This window comes from Aedes aegypti, chromosome 3, assembly GCF_002204515.2.
Source record: "Aedes aegypti strain LVP_AGWG chromosome 3, AaegL5.0 Primary Assembly, whole genome shotgun sequence".
Classification (NCBI taxonomy): Eukaryota; Metazoa; Arthropoda; class Insecta; order Diptera; family Culicidae; genus Aedes; species Aedes aegypti.
The window spans coordinates 196,704,361-196,713,190 of NC_035109.1; positions in this window are offsets into that span (position 1 = coordinate 196,704,361).

Below are 8,830 nucleotides of genomic sequence, written 5' to 3' on the forward strand. Positions count from 1 at the left end.
CCTATCTGTCAAGATAAGCAACACATATTAGAGTTTAAAAGTATTTGCTCACCTTAGTGATTTTAGTATTTTATTTTTTGCAAAAAGTGAAGTGTTAAAGTTCATTTGTAGTTTTAAACATACTCTAATAATCCCTCCCAAAATTTAATATAAAAAAGTGTAGGTTACACTCATCAACTTTCGTAATACACTTCAGATATATTTTTCATTATACCACTTTTCACTATCAAGGCTGCAAATTTTCATCAAAAGTACATCACATAATTTTCATATAAATTCATTGTTATTACCATTTACCATCTGTTATCATTACTAAGTAATTTAAACATATTTAATTTAATTTTTTATTATTTTTGTTGCTGTAGAATCATTACTATACAAACTACGATTTAGCACTACGATCAAGAAATTCACAGTAAAAAAAATAATTTCGATCCATTCTTCTGCACTCGCTGTCATTATAAACACTTTTATCATGCATGCGTGAAGAACTAGGCAATAGTGTTTATCTTCAGAGAAATGATTGTAAAATGTATTATGGCCATGGGTTCACATAATTATAATTTGTATACCTATTTAACAAAACTATCACAATCACTTCCAATGCCATTTCCAAATTCTCATCACCATACATTTTTTCAAACATCATTATTAGCACACTCACTAGCACTATTTTTATAACAACGAGTGTAACGTACACATTATTATGTTGCATTATAAAACGATTGAACACACGTTGGCTTCAAAACTTAACACGTCAGTCGTCGCGCTGTTGTTACAACACTGTTGAAAAAATCTCGCTTTTCGTTCACAACAGCAGCGTGGTGGTTCTGACGGTGGCAAACCGCGCGACGAATGGATTGTACAGCTCGTGTAAACGAACTGAACCATCAGCAACCAACAGTGGTATATAAGTAACTACTGAGCCCTGGCGGTCCCTCCGTTCGAAGAGGACCTGATAATATGCCGAAACATATTATGTATCCGGTAGAAATCAAGACCAACATTTATTTATAATCATTGTTTTCTCGGGCCCCGTGCGTCGCAGCTAATATGTAAATAGTGCGCTGTGTTCATAAAAATCGTAAGAATGCAGCGCCACACTAAAAAACTGATTTCAAAATGCAGCGAGTTGAGGCGCGTCGCGAGTCTCACTGGCGCGATCCGGTTTGGTGGCGGTGCGACAATATTAAGAGATCCTCCGCCTGAATGCAGCCGTTTCATGATAAATCATGAACCGTTAGAGGCGTGCCAAAGTATTGGGAAGGTGATATGTTTCACAGGGATTATCACAGAAGGCTGAATCACAAAAGGCCGAATCACAGAAGGCCGAATCACAAAAGGCCGAATACATTCTAGCCTACTACAAAAGGCCGAATGCACAGAAGGCCGAATCACAAAAGGCCGAATCACAAAAGGCCGAAACACAGAAGGCCGAATCACAAAAGGTCGAATCACAGAAGGCCGAATTAGAGTTACAAACCTAAAGAATAAAACTTGGATATGCAAAGAACAAGTCCATGCTTTGTTAAATGCAGTAATGTCAGTAAACAGTGCAAAATTTACATGCGGCGAAGCCGCATTGAGGATAGAGAAACTGAGGCGGCAGAAGGCCGCCGAAGTCTCCGATATACGAAGGTTGTGTATAGCATCTATTCGGTGTCATGCAAATAGCACTTCCAGGCGTTTGCCCGGTATAATGCAAGCAAAGGATGTTTTTCCATTTTTAGGTCCGACGAGCGTCAGCGAGTTCGGACAGCAAGCGTTTGCCCGGTATAATGCCAACATTGTCTTTAACGCAACAAGCAGGAGAATGATTGCTGAGATAGGGTATAACAAATGTTTAAGGTGATTATAGAACGAAGGCACACCTCAAATTTTCAAGAGCACAATACTTGAGAACCAAGGGAGGGAGGGGGTCTAACATAGTGTTACGGTCCATACAAAAATTTAAAATTTTCCATACAAAAGCTGTTACGTGGGGGAGGGAGGGGGTCTAAAATTGGCAAACTTTGCGTTACGTAATATTTGAATGAACCCCAAGCAAGCAGTTTGATTGATTTTCAACGCGAACTCTTGTCAGATTCTGCAGTCTTGTGCACTTGAAAATTCAAAGTTTGACTTCGTTTTATAATCACCTTAAGTGATCATAAGAATACTAAGTTTACTAAGAATACTTTTCATCGTACAGTGCCTGTTCGATTTTGATTCGGTTTGAATTTGGCAACACGGAAATCCATGTACACAAAAATACATCATGGTCAGTCACAAATCCTGTCAATCTCAATGATTCTGTGGGCCTTCTTAAGGTTTACAATATTCAAAACAGGTAAATTTAATTCGTGGTAATAATGACGATACAAGTTTTAATAAAAACAACCATTAAATTTTGGAACGGTTCAATTTAGGCAACATGAAAATTTGTGCATATTGCCAACATCGAACAGGCACTGTATACCCTTCCAGTTTTCGCGAGGTTTTTATACTTATGTTGTACAAAATACAACAGCACGACTACTTAAGCTCCAATTATAGGAATTTCTCCAGGAATTCCTTCAAAAATCATTCAGGGGTTAACTAGATTCATCTAGGAAGACCTTTTTGTGCCAGATTTTTATATATATTTTTTTTTTTGTTCTTTATTAAGGTGATTTTTAGCGCATACGGCTAGTTCATCACCATTTGTCAGAAAAGCGCCAGAAAGGCTGCTTTTAATAAGGAATTTTACAGGATTTCAAGCAGCATATCAAAATACAAATAAACTATCACAAAATTTGAAAAACACGTTTTCGGTGAGATAAAATTAGTCGCCAGCAACAGGTTCAAACTAAACATAATTGTTTCACACTAAACCGGGAATGGAGGGGAGGCAAGAACAAGGTAGAGCTCTCCCGGAGGAAGGTCGAAACCCTCCACCGGCAGAGATACCCCGACTGCGGGAAAAAGTAGAGGTAAGGTTATATTTGGGAGTATAGTCCTGAATCTTTCAGGAAACAGATGACAGTGTTGAGTGTAGTCGTATCGTTGCATAGGTTTTCCCGAATACTCCCCGTTAGTCCATGGTTTCTACGATGAAATTCGTACTGAGGGCAGACGCATAGGCAATGTTCCACCTTGTTGTGTGTATTGCAAGTGGCGCAAAATCTGTGGAAAGGCAAGCCTTCCATGTTGTGCGATAAACGGGTGTATCCAGTCCGCAGTCGGGAGATGATCCGCTGTTCTTTTGATGAAATAACGTCGGTCCATGGTTGGGTATCTTGTTTGATCTTGCGTAGATGACAAGTGCTCTGCTGGGACCATTCGGTTACCCACTGCGCGTTGACGGACTTGGTTATCCATCTTTTGATGTCCTGAAGAGGAACCTTGTTTGTATACCTTGTTGACGCGTATCCTGCACCAGCGAGGCGATCAGCAGCTGTGTTTCCAGGTACACCACAATGTCCAGGGATCCACGCAAAGGTGGTGTCAGGTGGGGCAAACCGTAAAATACCTTGAAGCCATGGATGGGCGGGGGACTCGGACTGAAGAGCTGATACTACACTAGCTGAGTCAGTAAGTATTAGGATGGGTTGATCAGCAGGAGTAGTAGCCGCGATAAAAACGGCTGCGGCTTCGGCGGAAAAGATGGAACATAGTGGGGCGAGACTAAGGCTTCTCGAAACGTCAAGTCCATAGATGCCGATTCCCACGCCACGGTTCGATAGGGAGCCATCAGTGTATCTGTGGAGGTGGTTTGGGTAGTTATTACGGAGCCATTCAATGACAGACGCTCGAAGTGTGATGGAGTTGTCACCGGCACGAAAACGGTCCTTGATTGTACTATCGATTTTTGGTTTTTCTGACTGCCAACTCTTGTCTCCGTACCAATGAAACTTGGCCACTGGAGGGAGATCCACGTTGGCTACCGTACGAAGGATTCTGCACCCCTCGGAGAGGAGGAAGATCCTTTCATTTCCGGAGGTTTTCTCGGCGAAAGCAGCGGCCTTCTTGCAGATAGTTGCGGATATAACATGGCGGAAAGGAAGTATACCAGCTTCAGTACATGCGGCGTCCGCCGGAGTACACGGTAACTGTCCCGAGATGATGCGAACGTAGGTATTGTACACTGGTGCGAGGGTTTGGAGCAGCCTTCCAGTAGCGATACACGTTAATTCCAGACCGTAGACTAGACGGCTGTCGATTATTGCGTGAGCAACTCGAAAACGTATGGCCCGATTGTTAGATCGATGTGGACGAGAGATTGTACGCACTAGGTTTAACCGAGTACGACAATTTGTTTTCACAGACTCAAAATGTTGTTTGAATGTAAGCCCTCTATCGATTATGATTCCAAGGGTTTTGACGGTCTTTTTCAGCGGAATGGGTTGACCTTGAATGGTGATGGGGGAACCGGTAATTCGATGTCCAGTGTTGCAAATATGACAGCGAATGCTTTTGGGTGCCGACAGAGTAAACCCCACCGACGAGGTCCATTTGACGACGGCGTTGACTGCAGCTTGAGCTTTTATTCTGGTGCGAACGGGTGTGCGGCCTGAAATTACCAGCAAGATATCATCCGCGTATACGAAAATGTAAATCCCACTTGGGAGATTTCGGAAAACACCATTCATCGCCACAAGAAAAAGGGTGACTGCAATAACGGATCCTTGGGGTACGCCGGTCTCTTCGGCGAAAAGCTTGGATGTGTTGTCACCAATCAGTACACGGAAAGTGCGATTGGATAAAAAGTTTTTGATGAAGTGGATAACGTGCCCGGACATCCCCCATTCCACTAGCTGTTTGAGTACCAGAGGAGTCCAGGTGCGGTTGAAGGCTTTGGAAAGGTCCAAGGAGATCAGCTCAGTGTGCAGCCCTTCGGAATGTGCGTTATGAAGGATATCACCCAGAGAAGCAAAGTAGCTGTTAGTCCCGTATCCAGCCCTAAAGGCGTGTTGTCGGCGGTCAAGATGGCCTGCAGCCTCCAGTTGTTGTTTGAGCCGTCTATTGACCATTCGTTCCATAATCTTAGAGAGACAGCTAGTGAGCGCAATCGGCCGGAAGCTTGATGGTCCACGAGTTGGATTGTTGGCTTTGGGTATAGGGACGACGAGGCTTTCTTGCCATTCGGCTGGAAAAGTGTCCGACAGCCAAATTTGGTTGAGAATTTCCAGGAGTTTGATTTTTCCGGGGAACGGCAGATTTTTTAGCAGCGGATATCCAATGCCATCAGATCCAGCTGATTTGCCTTTACTGCGGCCAAGAGCGAATTTTAATTCTTGGAGTGAGAAGGGTTCGTTGATGGCTGCACCTCTTAAATCGTATGGAACGGGGAAATTAAGAACAGAGTCTGTCGAGGGATTGTAACGACGCTTAAAGAGGTCGTCGTAGCTATCAATAGCCGAGAGACTTGAGAAATATTGCCCAAGGGTATCGGCGACTGCAACGGGATCGGTGACTAATTTATCCGGCAATTGTATTGATAATGGAGCTAAGTTTCTTTTGCCACTCAGTGCGTTTACCCGGTTCCAAAGTTCCGCGGAAGTTTGTGAGGCGTTCATACCTTCCAGAAACTCTTCCCAACTAGTGCGTTTAGCGTTCCTGATAGTTTGTCTGCACTGGATGTGCAACATTCGATAGCCATTAAGCATGTTTTCTTTCTCAGGGTGGCCTTGTGGCAGCCGCTTTGCAGCACGAAGCGCTTTACTTCTAGCCTTCACAGCTTTTCGCGTGTCATCCGTCCACCACCGAAGCGCTTTTCGTCCGGGCTTGTTACTCGATCTGGGTACTGCAGCCTCAGCTGATTTGTGGATGAGTTCGTTAAAGTCCGGGATACTGGTGGGATCGGTAGCCCGAAGTGCTTCACGAACAGAAGCATTATATATCTCCCAGTCAGCACGTTCATACAACCATCTAGGACGACGAGTAGTGATCGGAGAGCTAGCAGCTATGGTGATCTGTATCGGATGATGATCACTTCCGTGAAGATCAGTAATGGTGTGCCACTGAAGCTTAGGCAGAGTTGAGCAACTAACTGCGGTGACGTCGATGGCGCTAGAGTAGTGACCGTTGTAGAAAGTGTCGGAGCCATCGTTGAGTACTACTAAGTCGTGTTCTTCGAAAAGATCGAGGAGAGTAGTCCCTCTACGGTCTGCACGATTTCCTCCCCAAGCAGGGTGATGAGCGTTCATATCCCCCAGGCATATCACGGGCCCGGGAGCGGCTTCTAACAGGCTTTTGACTTGTTTGTGGAGATTCGGGAGCGCCCCACATGGAAAATATACGTTTATTACGGATATGTTCAGCGGATTTTGCAGTCGAACACCCACGGCAGGGACATCGCTTCTGAGATGTAGGAATTCAAATGGGATGGTACGTAGGACACCAATGGCGACTGAGTGTCGAAAATTGTTTCCTTTTTTGATTGTCCATTCGTATTGACCTCGCAGGGTCCGATTTAATTGCTCTGCAGTGACTTTGTTAACTTCTTGGAGGGCCAGACACCAGGGCGGACTGGTCTGCGTGAGAAGTTCGAGGTCACCCAAGTTGTTTAGGAAACCATTGATGTTCCATTGAAGGATGAAGTTGGTGGGCCTTGGAAGAGACGGTGTGGGAAAATTGGTGTTGCCGGTGAAAGAAGAAGACACGTTACTCTGTGTACAAAAACGGTTGGCTTCACTGGTTTGCGTACTAGAAGCTGGGGGACTTGATGAATGAGCCGAACAAGACAGAGCCAGACCAGTGGCAGGTGGAGTTCGTCCACCCACCAAGGGCAAGGATGTCCCGACGGTAGGAAAAAAGGTGTTTATTTCGTCCGTACTTGTACTATGCTCGGGTAAAGTTGGCTGATGGTTCTTGACTCCCACGCTGTCCTTCGGGGGACAGGGGTTGCCCCCTTTGTGCGTCCCGAGATCTAACGGCATAACGGTCTTGATTCCCTCGACGTCCTGAGGGGAATAGGTGTTCTCACCCTTGTCCGTCCCTCCTTCAGCTTCCCCCCGGCGCTGAGGGTTGTCCGCCAATACCGGTGTGGGAAGAACGTCCGCATTGTCGGTGCCCCAGCTACCAGGGGCTATCGCTGGATCTTCGTCCGTCGAGTGTCGGAGTCGACCCGGCTGTTCCGATTGGGTCTGGGCTTTCGGTCTGCCGGCGCCCCGACTGCTCGAGGCGCTGTTTTTCTTCAGATTTTCTTCATCTAACTTACTGTTCGAGTGCAGGAGTCGACCCGAAGGTTCCGGTAGGCGTTTGGCTTCCGGTCCAACGGCGCCCCGACTACTCGAGGCAGAGTCTAGACAATTGTCTTCGTTGATTGGTTGTGGAGTCATGTTGAGGGTGGAGGGTGTTTCGCCTGGTTGATGGTGTTTTGATGGGAAGGCTATTTAGAGTTTTTGCTAACGTTTTTCCGAGTAAGAGAGGACTGCCTTTGTACCTTCGACGCGTTCACGCTGTCCTGCAGCTTATCGGGAGAATTTGCTTTACTGTAAGGTCGTTTAGGAGTGAGAGGATGGCTTTTTGTAAGGCTTGACGTCTCCTTCTTGCGGATCATGGGAGAAACAGGGGGTCTTGGTGTTCCCATGTGTTTGGAAGAGCTCGGAATGTTGTCGAGAGGATGAGAATCGTCGCTATAAATGTCTAGCGGATCATCATTAGGCTGTTGTTTCTCGGGTGTGAGGGTTTTGGAAAGAGCGCTTTCGATTGGGGTTGCAAACTCGATAACAGAATCTTCTTGCGTGAGCGCGTTGTGTGCAATGCTGGTACGCGTATTAATCGAGCTTTTTAAGTGTTGTACTTCTTTTTGCATTTCTATGTTGGCTGCTATCAAATTCTTAATAACTCGATTAAACATCGCTTCTTGTTTATCTAACATTGCTTGGAAGGTGGAGGGGATACAATCGACTGCTGGGGGATTTCCGTCCAGGTTTGAAGTTGATGTATTTTGGCCATTAAGAGCGCTCTCAAGCTGTTCAATGCGTCGGTCGCGCGTTTTTACCATCTCCATAAGCTCGTCGATCTTCTGATTGAGGTTTAGAAAGTCACTGCTAGTTCCTGTTGCTGTTATTTTTGCGTACGTTTTTGGATCATTTGACTCCTCGTAGATACGCCTAGCTTCGGGGTAGGGCACATCTTGATCGATTTTGATACGCTGGATGTCGTTTTCTTTTCTATAAGCAGGACAGGACCGCTCTCTGATTGCGTGCTGGGTAGTATCACATTTACTGCAGTATTTCGCTTCGGTGCAGGGCTTATCGGCGATAAAAGGGTGATCTCCAGAGCATGTACCACAGATTCCCTTTTCAATTTTACAGCGTGACTTCGTATGCCCGAAAGCCCAGCAGTTAAAACACTGCATGGGCGACGGGTAATAGGGACGTGTTCTACAGCGAATGTAGCCGAAGTCTAAAAACTCCGGTCTGTTGGTTCCCCTCAAAGAGATAATAAGGGTCGATGTGTTGATCCGAGTTTCACCGGATTTTCGGGTGATTCGCCTCACTTCCTTTACTCCTTGGTCTTTAAGTTCCTCTGCGATTTTTTGCTCTGATTCATCGATCACATCACGACAACTGACCACACAACGCGTTGTGTTCAGTGCAGGGTGCTCGATAATCTCAATGGGAGTACCGTCAGAGAGTTTGGTCATCATTAGCAGCTTTTCGAAGTGGCGGACATTCCTCACCTTTAGCGCGTAGCTGTTTCCGTTGGCCTCAGGATAGGCTCCTTCAATGTTTGCACCAAGATGAGCTTGTATAGACTTTCGAATCATGAAAGGTGCGTGTGGCAGAACATTTTTATTCACGCCTTGAAGTCGGAGGACGTGTAGATCTCCGTACATCCCATCTCTGTCCATGAAGGCTGG